Below are 17,131 nucleotides of genomic sequence, written 5' to 3'. Positions count from 1 at the left end.
TTTTATACATAAATCCATGTATGGATGGATGCACTATTCTTGGCTTGAACTAAATTACCCTGCCTTTTATTTACAGTAAACAAAAACATATACAATTTGTTATTTTAATATTAGATTAAACGGTTATTCCCCCCCTGAAATGAAACTTTTGTCATTAATTACTTACCCCATGTTGTTCCAAACCCATAAAAGTTTAGTTCGTCTTCATAACACAATTTAAGATATTCTGAGGGCTGACTCTTTGACTGCCAAGTAATAAACACGGTCAAGGTCCAGAAAAGTATGAAAGACATCGTCAGAATGCTCCAGCTGTTAGTGGTTCAACCGTAATGTCATGAAGCGACAAAAATACGAACAAAATAAAAATCAACGACTTTATTTAATGATTCGTAGCGCTATTTTAGAGAATATGCACTGGATTTTCTTTTTACTTTTTGATTTAAAAAATGTTACCTAGCGCATTTAAAGCAGCTCATTTCATCTGTACGTATTTGTGGTACTTCACCTTTCAGTAAAAACAAATGAGTACATCTGGAACGACCGATATATCTCCAGGGGGACCATCGACGTGAATGTTAGCAGATATTACTCAGACTACTCTGGCTGCTGACGTGTTGCTTATAGGTAATAGAAAATCTAAAGTGGATGATCAGAATTAAGTTTCACCAACACTTCAGTTTTCCACAAAGACAAACTTGGAATGAATTGGCGTTAGTTGGGCAGCAGGGGTAGTTTTGAGAACATTGCCCTCTTCTGGGCAGAGGCGGTTTGCAGCTTGTATTTGCGTCTGCTATTCACTTCATAACGTCGGTAAGCAAATACGGTATTTTCTATATGAGATGCTGTTTACACTTATCGAGATAGATGCGGCTTCGCACCATTTCAATCCGTCGCCTCTGGATCTTCACCCTGCCACTGTTTGGGCCTTTTGACAGGAGATTTTGGAGATCAGGACAAGCAGAGATGGTCTGTGCACTTTACACAGCTGTCTGTTCAGCCTTTGGTCAACATGAAGTGGCATTCGATGCCTCTGATCTCTCTGCGCCTGGGTCTGTCTTTATTAATGTTTATCAATGACATTTTCGAGCTCTCAGCACTGCCACGATCGAGTCAGTGTTCTGCCAGCGTTTGGCCTGCGTGTGTGTGGCTGTGTGCCACAGTGATCAGTGGATGTGCTGATGGTTTCTCATCACTGGAGTCAGATGCTCAACTAGACAAGACATACATAATCCATTTAACCTCCAGCATTAGACGCAAATGTTATTATACACTAAAAAAGTTTCCCCTCAAAAAGTTAGAATTTAGTTTGACGTGCCGTTTTCTGCTCTTTAAGGTACCCGTATGGGATTTGTCACGATTGGCTATTTTTGGTCTGATGGAGGAGTTGCATTCTGTCAATCAGCAAAAATCAATAGGAAAAACAGTGCTAAATGTTATTAAATGTGTTATACGTACCCATATAATCACGCATAGCTGGGACAGTAAAACAGATGTAGTATTGGATAGATCAAATATTGGTAATATATAATACAAATACACATGATTATATGGTTAGCTTCATTTTATTATTAGCATTTAGCATTGTTTCCCTCCCGTCTCTGACATCATACAATACTTTCTCTCTATTTACTGTGCTTATATTGTTTATAATTTTATTGCGTATATACATTTGTTTTTATATATAACAAATATTCATATAATTTATATAAAATAATTATGAAACTATATATATATATATATATATATATATATATATATATATATATATATATATATATATATATATATATATTTAATTTGTTAACAAATCTGTATAGAATATATACACAAATGTTTAGGTATTTTATAGAATTGTAAAAATGTGAATGGAAAGTGCTATTTAAAATATTTTTATAACTCTAACTCTTATAACAATAACCCTCATATATAAAGACAGATATGCATGTTATTTTGGATATTCACCATATAAAATTCCCTATATTAAGGAATTTTAAGAATTGTTTAAAACCAGGTGAAAAACACTCGGCTAAATAATCATTTTTTTATACGCTCATATCTCTGGGGAAAGCATATATGGAGATGTTTTGGGCGTGTGTTATGCTAATTATTTCACAGGCCCGCCCTCAATTGAAATAATCTGACTTCTTCAATGTTTGACCAAATTTATGCTGCGAATGGAGCAAAGCTTTTATGCACGCGCAGGTATGCAAATGACAGTGTGCAATAGTTTCCTTCCAAGATATGACCCTTTCAAACAGAGAGACACACACACACACACACACACACGAGTTAGTGTTGAACACACCGCAGCCGCTCTGTGATTTCGGCATTTTAACCTGAGTGAGAGTCGCTGGGGAATAGATGACAGGCTTCCACTCCTCCCTCTCTCTTAGAGGATGAAAAAGAGCTAGACAAAGAAAAGTCAATAATTACAGCGTGATGCCCCTCTAGACACAAACAAAAAACACATTCAGAAGAACAGGAGACCTTTCAATTCTCTCTGCCTGGATTTGTATTCATGATGATTTCTCTCTCCCCCATCACCGAGCTCCTCCTGGGTCTGAGTAAATTCTCCTGTTCTCTCATGCTGAGAGCAGAAAAAAAGATCGAGAGAGAGAGAGGGAAAGCAGTGTTTTAGGGATGTTTTCCAAAAGAACTCATCAAAAATCTCCAGGAGTAAAACGAAGCCCAGCAGGAAGGAGAGCAGGAAACCCTCAGAGACGCAAACCTCTCTCCTTCCCGCTTTAAAACACACTCTGACTGGTTAAAAAAAAGCCCCCGGTGTGTGTTTTCTGTTTTAGACTCGACATCCAGCCGACACGCGTGTGAACTACAGTCAGATGTCTGTTTGGCGTTGATCAGTCTGAACATCTGGAGAGAGCCGTCCATTAGCCTTCATCTGTTAGCTGTCACCTCAGCTGTGAACTAATCATTCTGGAAACACATTAAACAACGCAACAGTAGAACATGTGCGATCCCAAAACTCCTGAGAAATAGGTTTTCGTTTATATAACATATGCACGTATGCTGCGTTTATTTATTATGTACAGTCATGTGAAAAAGTTAGGACGCCCTGTTGAATTCCCAGATTTTCCTTATCAGGACATAAAAAAAACAAAAACAAATGAGCAACAATATATGACATATTAAACTGTGTCGTTGTTTATTTAACAAAAACAAGCCATGTGTGACTAAATTAGGACACCCTTATTGTCAATGGGAATGAAGTTGCGTTCAGTCTCTGCTAATCAGTTATCTTACAAAAATCAAGTTTATTCATGCTATTAGTTCACCTCTTTTAAACCAAAAATAGCAAAGCATACTTTTAGTCTGCTTTTTATGTACTTCTCAGAAATGGGCTTTATGCAATTCTCAGAGATGTATTTAAAAAGGCATTTAAGTATACTTGAGCTATACTTGTGCTCCTAGAAGGTGGTAGGGGATGCTAGTACACATCTTCTGTACAGGATTTCCAAAAAACACACAACTGAAGAAGAAACCTAACATCATCAAACACAAAACATCAAAAATGAAGAGATAATAATGGCTGTCAAACTTTGGGCAGTTGATTGACTTAATCTAGACTACATTTTATGATGTAAATTCACTAAAAAGAAAAGTGTACTTGCATTATAAAACGACCAAAGTAATAGTTTACCAAGGCTATACGAGTGTAGTAACAAGTACCTACAAGTATAATATTAATAAACTTTTATATACTAGAAAGTTGGCCAATTTTATACTTGCTATTTGTACTCTTACTACATAAGCTAAAAATTATACTTGAACTTTACTTAAGTATACAGTTTGCTGGTCTGGAGCCTTGAGCAGTGTGTTAAAACAAAGCCAAGTATCATATAACGCTCAGAGAAACGGCAGACAACCCAAGAACTACGCTGACGATACAGTTCATGACAAATTACGGGACAAGCTTGGCCAAGAACGGGTGATTCAACAGGACAGTGATCCCAAGCACATTGGCAAATCTTCAACAGAACGGCTGAAGAGAAAAGAATCAAGGTTGTGCAATAGTCCAGTTATAGTCCAGGTCTGTGTTAACAAATGCCCTCAAACCCCAATAAACTGAAGAAAGGTTGTAAAGAAGAGTGGGCCAAAATTCTTACACAATGATGTGGAGACTGATGTATTCATATGAATACTTCAGGTAATTGCTGCTAAAAGTATATCTACAAGCAACTGAACCATAGGTTGCCCTAACTTTAATCACACATGGCTTTTCCATCTTGTCTTTGTTTTTATTAATCAAGTAATGACACTGTCATGTGACATTGTTTATGTGTGGCTTTATTTAAAAATAACTTTCTAAGGACCGGATATTTTTTTTTTTTTTTCCAGAAAACCATGGAATTCAACAGGGTGTCCTAACTTTTTCACATGACTGTATATATAAATACACACAGACACACACAAGCATGCATGTATTTACCAAAAACGTTATTTAAATATATCTAATAAATAAATATATGATGTCATTTATGAATACTTTTAAGAGAAATACTTTTAATATAATTGGATGTATAATAAATATTTTAATAAATATGTAAAATATTATAATTTCATTATATAACATAATGTTTCAATTAAAAACCATAATTTAATTTTATTATATTTTAATGATTAAAAACTGACAAATAGGTTAGGGGTTAAAAGCACAGTGTCAATTAATCAAAATAGTCCCGATTACAATTGCGTTTAATTAGTTGTTTTGTGACTGCTCTGTGATCATTAGATGGAGATATTATGTTCTAAATAAGCCTGATGAGATTGTTTTTGTTGCAAAAAGATATATATTGTTACAAAGACCTACATAAAAAAAATTGACATGATACATTCTAATATTTGATAGATAAATAAATAAATAGATGTATCTCTGGATAATGAACTCTTGTGCACATCGTTATTGAATGAATCTGTGCGACAAACCTGCTATTTCTACGATTAAAAACAAAACTATATATCAAACAGTTGTCCGTCATATACGCTAGACAAGGGCATTATTGTATGCCCGCGCCGTTCATACTTCGCTGAGGGCTTGATTGTTACTCTGTTCAATAGGCAGCAGCAGTGATTTGGTCTGGGGAAGTATTTCCCTCATTCATTTTCTCCACGGGCATTTCAGAAAAGGCTTCAGTAAAGAGTTCTAAGAAGCAAACCGACCGGCTCCGTCATGAATCACAGCATTTGAGTCATCCTCCATGAACTTACGAGGCACTGAATGAAGTAGAAGAAGCATTACAAGTCCAATTCAGTCTCTTTGGGTGATTGCGATTGTGCCTGTTAAATGTGTTTTTGTATTAGGACTTGATCATTTACACAATGAAAGAGAGAGAGAGCGACTGAGAGAACATAACAAGATGCCAAAACTAGCTATTATTCACTCTTATCTTAGACGAGGGTGTTGACTTTGCTAATTCTGAACACAAAATGATGTAATTGTAGCACGATTATTCTGAAGTGCCAAACGAGACCACAAGATAGAACAGAATCCAACAAATCAATGGTTATACTTACTGATGTTTTTGCAGTTGATTTCCCTCCGCGATGATGTCACTTCCTGGAAGATTATGTCATCAAAGAACTGGCGAAATCAACAAAAGAGCAAGCTTCAGTTAGCTTAATGTTGTACATGTACCAAGGTTTTTTTTAAATAATAAATAAAAAAAAGAATAGAGAAGCTATAGTTTATTTATTCATTTAATTTTAATTTAATGTCAGTAAATAAAAGAATAATAAAATATAATCTGTATTGGTAAATATATATTCTGCATGTTTAAAAACATATTACATTATATATATATATATATATATATATATATATATATATATATATATATATATATATATATATATATATATATAAATACTAAAATTAATTTTATATGTTTTTTTTATTATTTACAAGGGTAAAGACAAAGCCATGAGTAAAAAAATGCTGAATATTTATTAATAAATTGACTTTTTTGCATGTTGACGCACACGCGGTTTCCATGGTAACAGTGGCTTCTCTGATTGGTTGACCTCGACTCAAGTTGATGAGGCTTGCTTGCTTTATGAGGTGTGTATCAGACCCGAACAGTATCAGTGACGGGCGTCCATCCAGAGGCCCTGCGGGGGACACACTATCAGCTCTGGGTCAATAAACGCCTCACAGTCGCCACAAGAACATAAACAAACAGATAAACTAAAATAATGGCGTGGAGTTTGCGAGAAGCTGGTTGCACTTACGACGCTTTTGATTAGCAACACCTGCTGAGTTTCCTGAGGGAATCTGGCAGAGCCGGGCCGCAACAACACAGAGACCAGAGCCAAAGGAACCGTGAGAGACAATCAACTGGACTTTTCTGGAATCAGAACTAAGATGCGAAACACAACCTCTGCCTTCACAACGGGCTCATCTGTAGCATACACCAAGCCACATAGGAAACCAGAGGAAAAAAGATTCCTTGCGAACCTGTAGGGGGAGCTGTTGATCAATCGACTGCAGGAAGAGAGAGAGAGAAAGAGACAGAGACAGAAAAAAGTCAGACAGAGAGAGAGAGAGAGAGAGAAACACAGAGAGTGTTGTTTGGCAGGAGTTCTTGTGTTTGTGAGCAGATGGAGACTCTGGATCCCATTTATAATTAGACAAACCTGATGAAGACAAACCGATACTAGCGCATTCAGTGCAGTTTTTAAAAAAGAGTGCATGCCATAGACTTACAGAGTTTTCAAAAGAAGCTAGTTATACAGTCAGCACTGTACCTTAATAGTACTCCTTTCAAATTGTATTATTCAAAACAACATTTTTCAGTATTTTAAGGCATATGCATTTTCCGTATAGCCAGATTCTATTTAAAATATGTATAATAGTATAAGCAAAAAATCGCAGTTGCCAAAAAACAGAATTGTGAGAATTACGAATTTTCTAAATTTATAACATGCGATTGCGAGTTCGTATCACGCAGTTCAGAGAAAAAGGCAGAATTGCAAGATGTAAATGCGCAATTGTGAGAATAAAAAAAGTGTGAATTGCGAGAATTACGCTAGCAATTTAGAGAAAACTCTGAATCGTAAGAAAAAAGTCTGAAATGTAAGATAAAAAGTCACTAAAAAATAAAATAAATTATATATGTGTATACATACATATATATATATATATATATATATATATATATATATATATATATATATATATATATGTGTGTATATACATACATATATATATATATATATATATATATATTTATTTATTTATTTATTTTTTTTTTTATTTATTTATTTTTTTTTTTATTTATTTATTTTTTTCAGTGGTGGATTTAAAAAGACATGTTGAGTTCCTTAAACATGTCTTTTGAAATCCTATATAATCGCGAGGAAGTGACATCATCTTTAGAGGTGCTAAGTCTTTAACATTCATCATTTGTTGTTTTTAAGATTTAGCAAGCACAGCATGACACTGCAGAAAAAAAAAAAGCTTTATTTGTGCCTTTTGTGTGAATGATAATGCTAGGGCTTCATTTGATAACATGAAGAGCTGAGCGGTTTGGTTTGAAATGGTCCGTTACGTCACAGTTTGCGTTGAAGTATGGATGATAGAGCTGCATTTCATATTTAAAGGTGTAAACAATATCCAGTAACAATATCTGATGCTCTAAGCTTTCAGAGGCCTAGAATTCCCTGAACGAAACATGGCATAAACACATTTTGCCGGCACCTCTATCCAGTTCTGTTTATGGTTTTTGAGGTTGAAAGCATGTCGTACAGCCGTCGGCTTCCACCGAGCACTTCACACCAAACGTACGCACGACTCTATCCACATTACTCGCTTTGCGAGCATCGCCGAAGACCCCGCAGCCGGTTCGCTGCTATCGATCTGTGTGTTTTCTCTGCGCGCCGTCTGCTATAAAACACAGATGTCTGATAATGTAACGAGATGAGATTTCGAAGAACGTCGGACTGTAAATCGGCCCGTGAAATGCGCAGGAAATGCATTTACGCTGTGCGCGTTATTAAATAAACTTGTGCCGCAGGCAGCCGAACGGTCGTGCGGGGGGGAGGGAGAGAAAACGGCTGCTTCTCGCATCTAATGAGAAACACAAGACGCGCATTTTTACCTGCCGCTATCTTCCCCTTCAAAAGAACAATCGTTCAAACCTTCACATCCGGAGATGATTTCTCCGAGTAATGCATTTAAATGTCGTGTACAGCTGTAGTGACAGGAAGAGCTCTAATGATTGAATGGCATCCAGAATAGCCATTTCATGCCTTTAAGTCAACGTGAAATTAAAATTGACCCTATTTACTTTCTTAACGAGCGCCTCTGGCCTTGTTGCGTGATTCATTAGTGCGCGTTATTTTAGTAAATCTTCATCATTTTCTCTGCTGATGTAACCGAGGATGCTGTGCGGATGGGGAAAATAAATTTAACAAATAATATCGTAGCCCACTTTTCGCAATCCAGTTAAATCCTGATGGATCAAGCCCCTAATGTTGCCTTGTTTCCACGAAAAGGCACTGGCAACCTATTTCGTTTACGTAATGTGACATATTTGAGTGATACTGATTCAAAATGGAGGGAACTGGGACTTGATTGGATTATTAAAAATGTGGTTCTGGTTTTTTTGGGCCAGGGTGTGGGTGATTTTTAAATTGTAAATCATTGATATTTATTAATACTAAATATCTGTTCTGTTTAATTCACCTGCTCATATCTCATATATTTAATTGTACATGCTCATTTCCCATATTTTATTTTATATTTTTGTTCACATAATATATGTAAGTGTACTGTGTATATTTATTATATAAATACACATATATACACACGTAATATATATTTAGAAAATATGTATTTACATATATATATATATATATATATATATATATATATATATATATACACATATGCAATGTTTGTATAAATATATTAGATATACAGATATAAGCATAATTTGTAAACAAAAACCTTTATTTTGGATATGATTTATCACAATCATTTCATAGCACTAATTTCTCATTTTTTTTTACAAATATTAATCACTTTTGTGCTGTATATTATAATGTTGTGATGCATTCACTTTTAACATGATTGGTTTTAATTTTTTTAAGTAATTTGAATATTTGTTTAATAAACAGTTACCAGCTATAACATAATTATTGTCTTAATATATCCACCAGAGGTTTACTAAAATAATGTGAGTCAATGTGTAAGCAGAAGTAAAAATACTTAAAATTTGATTTTAAACTCAAATTTGAAATTACCAAATTATCTTACATATTTTCACTAATATAAAATATATATAAAATAATATTACTATAATTATTACATCATTAATTGTATTTATTATTTTTAATAAATGTATTTAAATTTATTACATTATTATTTATTTTGTAGTTTTGTACATAAGTTTATTTTGTTTTATATTTTATTTCATATAAAATACTTTCGACTTAATTGGACCTTGAGAAATTGCATTCTTTAGTTAGGTGGTTGGATAAATTCAAAATTAAGATTGTAAATGGAATTAAATTCGAACATCTTCATAAAGCTCACATCTTATAAGCATTATGGGTTTCCCAAGTATATGTGAGTGTGCATGTAAAGAGCCATGCAGAATAAAGATGACGCATCTCCTTGTGTGATGTTGCTTTTTTTTGCTTTCTTGTGTGGAACCCAAGCAGATGTTTGCCGCTGGGCTTTCTGGATCTAAACCATCATCAGCAGTTTCACACACACACACACACACACACACACAACACATAAAAAAAAACAACAGGAGACAGATTGTGCTCGCTAAATCGCCTCTTCCTCAAACGAGCCTCGCAGTTATGAATTCACACCTCCGTGTGTGAGAAGTGTTTCAGTGTCAGTGAAGAAGAGGAAACAGAAAGTGCCTGTGATTACTAGAAAACAGCAGCCAAAACTGTCAGACAATGATTTCTGTCAGGAAAAGACACAAGTGTTACAAAAATGGGAATGCAGCATTTAACTGCCAGTGTTAACACACACACACACACACACACACACACACACACACACATCCCTCACACGCAGACACTCTCAAACACAAGCACACACATAAACCCTTACACACACACAACCTCGCATACACACACGCCCTCACACAAACCCTCACAGACACAGACACTCTCACACACAAACCCTTACACACACACACACACTCTCACACACACACAAACCCTTACACACACAACCTCACATACACACACACACCCTCACATACACACATGCTCACTCACACTCACACACACACACAGACACACCCTCACACACACACACACACTTACCACACACTCACACACACACACACACACCACACACACACACACACACACAACACACACTCACACACACTCACACACACACACACACACACACAGACACACCCTCACATACACACACGCTCACCCTCACACACACACACACACACACACCCTCACATACACACATGCTCACCCTCACACACACACACACACACACACACACACACACACACACACAGACACACCCTCACATACACACACGCTCACCCTCACACAAACCCTCACCTCTCACACACACTCACACACACACACACTCTCACACACAAGCACACACACAAACCCTTACACACACAACCTCACCACACACACACACACACACACTCACCCTCACACACACACACACACACACACACACACACACCCTCACATACACACACGCTCACCCTCACACAAACCCTCACCCTCACACACACACACACAGACACACCCTCACATACACACACGCTCACCCTCACACACACACACACACACACCCTCACATACACACACGCTCACCCTCACACACACACACACACACACACCTCTCACATACACACACACACGCTCACCCTCACACAAACCCTCACCCTCACACACACACACACTCTCACACACAAGCACACACACAAACCCTTACACACACAACCTCACATACACACATGCTCACCCTCACACACACAAATACTTACACACACCCTCATACACACACAGACACACGCACACAAACCCTCATGCACTCACACACACATCCATCCTCACGCATTCACATACACATCCTTACACACACACGCATCCTGACACACACACACACACACACACACACACGGTAGCGGAGCGTCTTTGCTGTGCTGCTGACAGGCTTGTGATTCAGACAGCTGCTGAATAATGTCAACAGGAACATTTAAACCATCTGACCCTTCCCGTGGGCTTCTGGGATAGAAGCGGGAACCCAAAACAAACAGACCAGGAGCAGGCTTTCTGTGCATGTGCAGCTTCAACTAATGGCAGCAGGTTGCGTTGCGTGAAAACACTTGCGAAGCGGCATTGGCGTGTGTTCAGCGGAGAGGGACGGTGTTCTGGGAGCAGATGGAGAGAGTTTGGGCCGGTCTTCCCGTGGGTGGAGTCGCTCGGTGCAGTCGTGTGACCACATTACAAAACCCACGGCCATTTTTAGAGCCGCCACATGTCTGAGACGAGGGTAGTTTACCGTCAGACACAAATCCTGAGTCAAGAACAGTAATTCTGGCCCATATGACGTTTGATAGTGTGTGACGGTAGAAATGAGTCAGTGGCTTGAGATTTTGAGTGACTATTAATATTTAGGCCAGTTTGTGAGTAGCATGGAGGAATATAATTCAAGACAAGGATATACATTCAAATATATTTTCTGTTAAATGCTGTAAATTATGTTGTATTTTTTAAAAATCTATATATGGGTAGTTGACGCATTATTATTATGCTATCATATATAATAATTATTAGTAATAAATAATGATATACTACTAGCACTAATTATGTTATTATTATTCATTTTGTACAAAGTTATTAATAATATTAATTATATATGAATTAAACAATAATAATCATCAATAATAATATTTTATATTATTATTTCTATTCTTTAAGTAATTACGTTAAAACATTAAAACTATTTGTATTTTTTTTAAATATTAAATAATATATTTATAACATACATTTATATCATATTAAATAATATATCTTTATATATAAATAATATATAAAATAAATAAAATATTTACATTTATATTACTATTTGAATTTGAAAGTAAAGTGTAAAAATCCGTCTTTTTCACTGATGCCAGCTGTTACAGCTCGGTTTGTAAAAAAGTTTAAAAGAAGTATTAATCAATCAAGTATTGGGCGTTTAAACTATTAAAAAAAAAAAAGATATGTTGTAAGATATGCTGTAAAATGACTCAAACAGGGCCTGGTTTAATTAAAGATCAGGTGAAGATCTTGAGCCGGTCAAACAGAATGGCGGATGAACATCAACATGATCTCCAGAAGATCAGCACTGCCTCAAAATTGTCCATCAAAAGCCTGCATGGCCTAACATAGCTCCAGCGCTCCCCCGTCGTTGCATTAAACTTCCAGACACATACATATCATGAAAGACTGTCTCTGTCTCTCGGGTTTTATCCTGGTAAACCAGCGCCTGAATCTTTGATGATCAAAAAAGAGCAACAAAACATTGGAATGACAAGCCTGGTATCTCTGAGCAGCAGAGGAGACTTCTGCACAGGTGAAGGAGAATTATATCCCTCTGCTCGCGAAAGCACGCTGAAAGAGCTCTGAATGGAAAATGACTGTGGTGTTATAGTGCAGGAAAATCACTTTTTATGTTTAAAACAAACAATCAGAACCTGCCCGGGTGAAAAAAGTAGTAGTCCAACGCATTACTTTCCATAAAAAGTAACTAAGCAATGTAATTAGTTACTTTTTTCATGGAGAAATGCAATATTATAATGCACTGCTTTTAACTGCTCGTCTTAGAACGTTAGGGTAACACCGAAAAGCAACGTTCCGGTAATGTTTCAAAATGGAACGTTCGTTTAAAAAAAAGGCCATTTTAAATATTTGCTTTTGTATATTTGAAATGGCTTTAAGAAGAGTCGAATGCACAGACAAGACGACGTCGACGCTAACGTGACGCTGGTAACAGTTGGATAAGAGTGGAAGTGTTGCAGCAATCTGTTGAGATCATTTACAGATTGACTTTCACAGCTCGGGAAAACAACTCATTATAATGTATGCGCGAGTCCCTCGTCTCTGTCAGTCATATTTAGGACAGATCCAGTTTACTGGTTTTTGTGTCTGCATGTGTTCGGTTTGGCTTTGTTTTATTTTTTATTCGTCACACGAGACGGCATTATTGCATTTGCGAGGAATATGTGGATTAGGCCAACATTACTGCATTTTTCCAACTCCAGCTTTTTTGTCTTGATTTCCATTAAACATCCAGGAAATTATACATTATATTATATTATATTATATTATATTATATTATATTATATTATATTATATTATATTATATTATATATTTTTTATTGATTTATTATTATTATTTTAATTTGTCCTAAATTAATACCTTTTTTATTTTTTAAACAAAGTTCAAAGCCTTTTAGACTCCCAGTCTTGCGTGATTGCTGGAAGAGTAAATATGGCGACTGATGAAGCAGCTGAGAGTCAAATTAATTCACGAAAGCCTATGTTTTCTTTTTTTTCCAACAGAGAAATAAGCATCAAAGTCATTAAATATTGACTTGGTTATCTCTAAAGCACGCTTGAATTTGTTCTAGATCATTAGACGCGACATAATGGTGTCTTCATATACAAAACAGTGTCTCGCTGTCCCTTAAGTCATTCTTGTGTGCAGTTTTGTGCTACACGTTACGCAGACTATCCCATAATGCCTTAGGAGCCGAGAAGCCACTGAAATCGAGGAAAAATGGCAAGAACTTTTTTAAAGTGTGAACACTGTATGCATCAAGAAGCTGATTGTTTAGTAATACTAGCTTAACGATACCTTTAATTGTATTATTTATTAATAAATTATTATCGGGGTCAAATTCAAACCTGGCAGACCTAACATATCTATGAATGTATTTGTACTACACACCTGTTACACACCAGTAGAATCAGGAAATAACTAATATAATTATTTTTAAAATGATTTGAATCATTTGCCTATATATATATATATATAAAAAATAAAGATTACTTTGTTATTTTCTTTGTTTTAATAAATGTACAAACATTTTACATCAACTTTTTGTTGCAAATCTCATGTAAGAATAACATCCAATCAATTTTTTACAGTTTCATAAAAGCCCATACGATATTTGATGAATATTTCCAATTAGCTTTTATTTTTATATTTTAAGTTTAATAAGAAAAGAATTGGATAGCAGGGTTATTTTACTGTTATTTATAAACTGTTATGCCAGTTAGTGATATTTTGAAATAGGTGTCAACTTTTTTTATATTATTTCTAGTGCTGCGCAATGATTAACTGCATTCTAAATGTTTTTGTGAAAATAATATATATATATATATATATATATATATATATATATATATATATATATATATAGCACACACACATATGTACACAAAAGCCTTTTATTTTGGATGTGATTAATCACAATTAATCATTATTTAATTTCATTTTTTTTTGTTATTTAATATTTTAGCTGTAATCAATTTTATTTCAGTCTTGATTTTACAAAAGAACAAATTTTGATATTATCGTGTGTACACTTCACAGATCTGATTGACGTATTGCTCTTATCGGTTCGATTAAAAATCCTTTAGGGTCTATCCAAAAAAAAAATCCCAGAGGGGTCATTTATTTTAGATTCGATTTTTACAAAAACTTAAAATATTTTAGATATTTTTTGTCATTTCTAAATTAAATAATATTTAGATTTTATTTCAGTTAAGCAAAAAACTATTCAATACTGTGTAAGTTTCACACACACACACACACACACACACACACACATATATATATATATATATATATTTTAATAATGCACCAGACAAAAATCCCTCAAAATGTGGCAGCGTTTCTGAGCAAACAAGCGACGTGTGATCTCGTAGCTCAATATCAAGAAAGCCGAGGCCTAGCGAAACTAAAACACAAACTACACCTCCGAGGCTCTGTTATTGACAGATCTTCAGCGTTTGTTTCAGTCGTATCAGCAGAACGCCACTCATATTTCCCATCTTCATCCTGGTCTCTATGTGAACCGCATTGTTATCTCCATCTCTACAGCAACGCGAGACAAGCGGCCAACTGAGTCTAGCTCACGGTGCGCGGGGCCAAATCAGCGGCTGACAGCGTTATTATTTGTTAGATGTGGTTGCTCTTTTCTCCGAATGGGAAAAAACGGCGTTCTCCTTTTTCCGCCGGGAAGTAGAAATTTGGAAGAAAATGCGATCTGAAAGCCTCGTCTGGCTATTGTTCGGCGTCCTTGGCGGATGCGGGTTTAAAACACGGAGGGGGGAATCGGTGATTCTGCCTGCTGATATTTCCAGCATCCCGAGACTCCAAGAACGCTCGCTTTAATTTCTTTTTAATGGTGGTTATTGTCATTGTGAAGGTCGCTGACATTTGCTTCGCCCCCTTCTGAGACACAGCTAGAGGTCGTAATCGCTTACGACAACAGTAACGCACTGAAAACACCCGTGTGTGTGTGTGTGTGTGTGTGTGTGTGTGTGTGTGTGTGTGCGAGATCGGTGATTGAGACCCCCAGCAGATGGACTTCAGGGACCTTGGGCTGTGTTTGTCGTCCTCCGGGAAAAGGTCAGGCGTGGGATACTTCCACAAGACGATAAGAAAATCCTACATTCCACAAAAATTAGATGTCTGTTTACTTATTCATGTGTTTCGAGATAGGAAGGCAGGAGTTTGGGAGCTTTATCCGTTGGAGGATGCTGATAATGGGATTTGAATGAGAATCAGGTACGAGGTTCCTTAACAAACACATTAGTGGACATCTCTGCTTACATGTTAAGGAAAAATCAACATAAAAGTGCCCTGAAGGGTCAGTAAAAGTCATCCTACTTTATCTAAAGCCCTTCTTTAAATCTGTGAAGGATCTTATGTTTGGATTGTTCTAAGTACAGTTGTACTAAAGTAGCTAAGTACTGTAATTTACCAAATGTTACAATCCGTTCCATAATTTTATGAGTTTTATGAGTACACATATAATATTTATTAATATCTTGAATTAGGCTTTTTTATGTTAATAGATTGTATGCAAAAATAGGTAGGTTTAAGTATTTATTTCATTTATCAGTAGTTTAAAAATATCTGTTTGTATCTGTATATTAATTTTATTTGAGATTGTGTTTAATTATAAAAAAAATATATATATATATATATATATATATATATATATATATATATATATATATATATATATATATATATATATATATATATATTCGAAATCTTTTGGTTAATGTCATCTTCTTAACCCCAAGGAACAAAAACATGCATAAAACAAGGTATAGTGAAGCCAAAAATGTATATTTTAAATATTACTTTAAATAAAATCTATTATAAAAAAATATATTATATTAGTGCTGACAAATGACAAATGGTTAATAAAAGTTTATATCGTGTATAGTTATGTATACATATTCTGTATACATTTATACATCGCAAATATTTATACGTATATAAATTCTGCAATATATGTAATATATAAATGCAACGTATTTTGCTTAAATATATACATGAATCTGTGCATATTTTTATGCACACACATATATTATGCAAACAAAACTTTTTCATTATTTTAATTAGTTTTTATTCGTGAATTTATTTGCCCTTGACGATTAAATTTTTGTGACCTTAAGAATATAAATTAGCGAAAAGTGTGTGTATTTTTCAACAGAAAAGTTAAGGCATACAGGTTTTTGAGCGTGAGTGAATGACAGAACTAACCCTAGTTGAACAGATGTGACTAGTACTCTCTCTGGCAGGTGAACGGGGAAGAATCAAACTTGTTTTGGACCCATTCTGTTTAGATCCTCTGATGTTCTCCGTCTGCCCGGGACGAACCGGTGCGCTCGTCCATCGGGGAGTTTCTGCTTTGATGCTCGGACATTAAACAGGACGTGTGTCAGGAGGCGTTTCACTGCGTCCGGCGGTTAGCTGAGTAAATCTGCGTGTCCTCTGCTCGATGGACTTCTCTTTATGTTAGACAGACAGACAGAGACACGCGTCTATTCTCATCGCTCGGCCTGAAATGAAAGGAGGTTTGGGGGCCTTTGA

This window comes from Puntigrus tetrazona, chromosome 25, assembly GCF_018831695.1.
Source record: "Puntigrus tetrazona isolate hp1 chromosome 25, ASM1883169v1, whole genome shotgun sequence".
Taxonomy (NCBI): Eukaryota; Metazoa; Chordata; class Actinopteri; order Cypriniformes; family Cyprinidae; genus Puntigrus; species Puntigrus tetrazona.
This window is presented reverse-complemented; position numbering follows the sequence as displayed.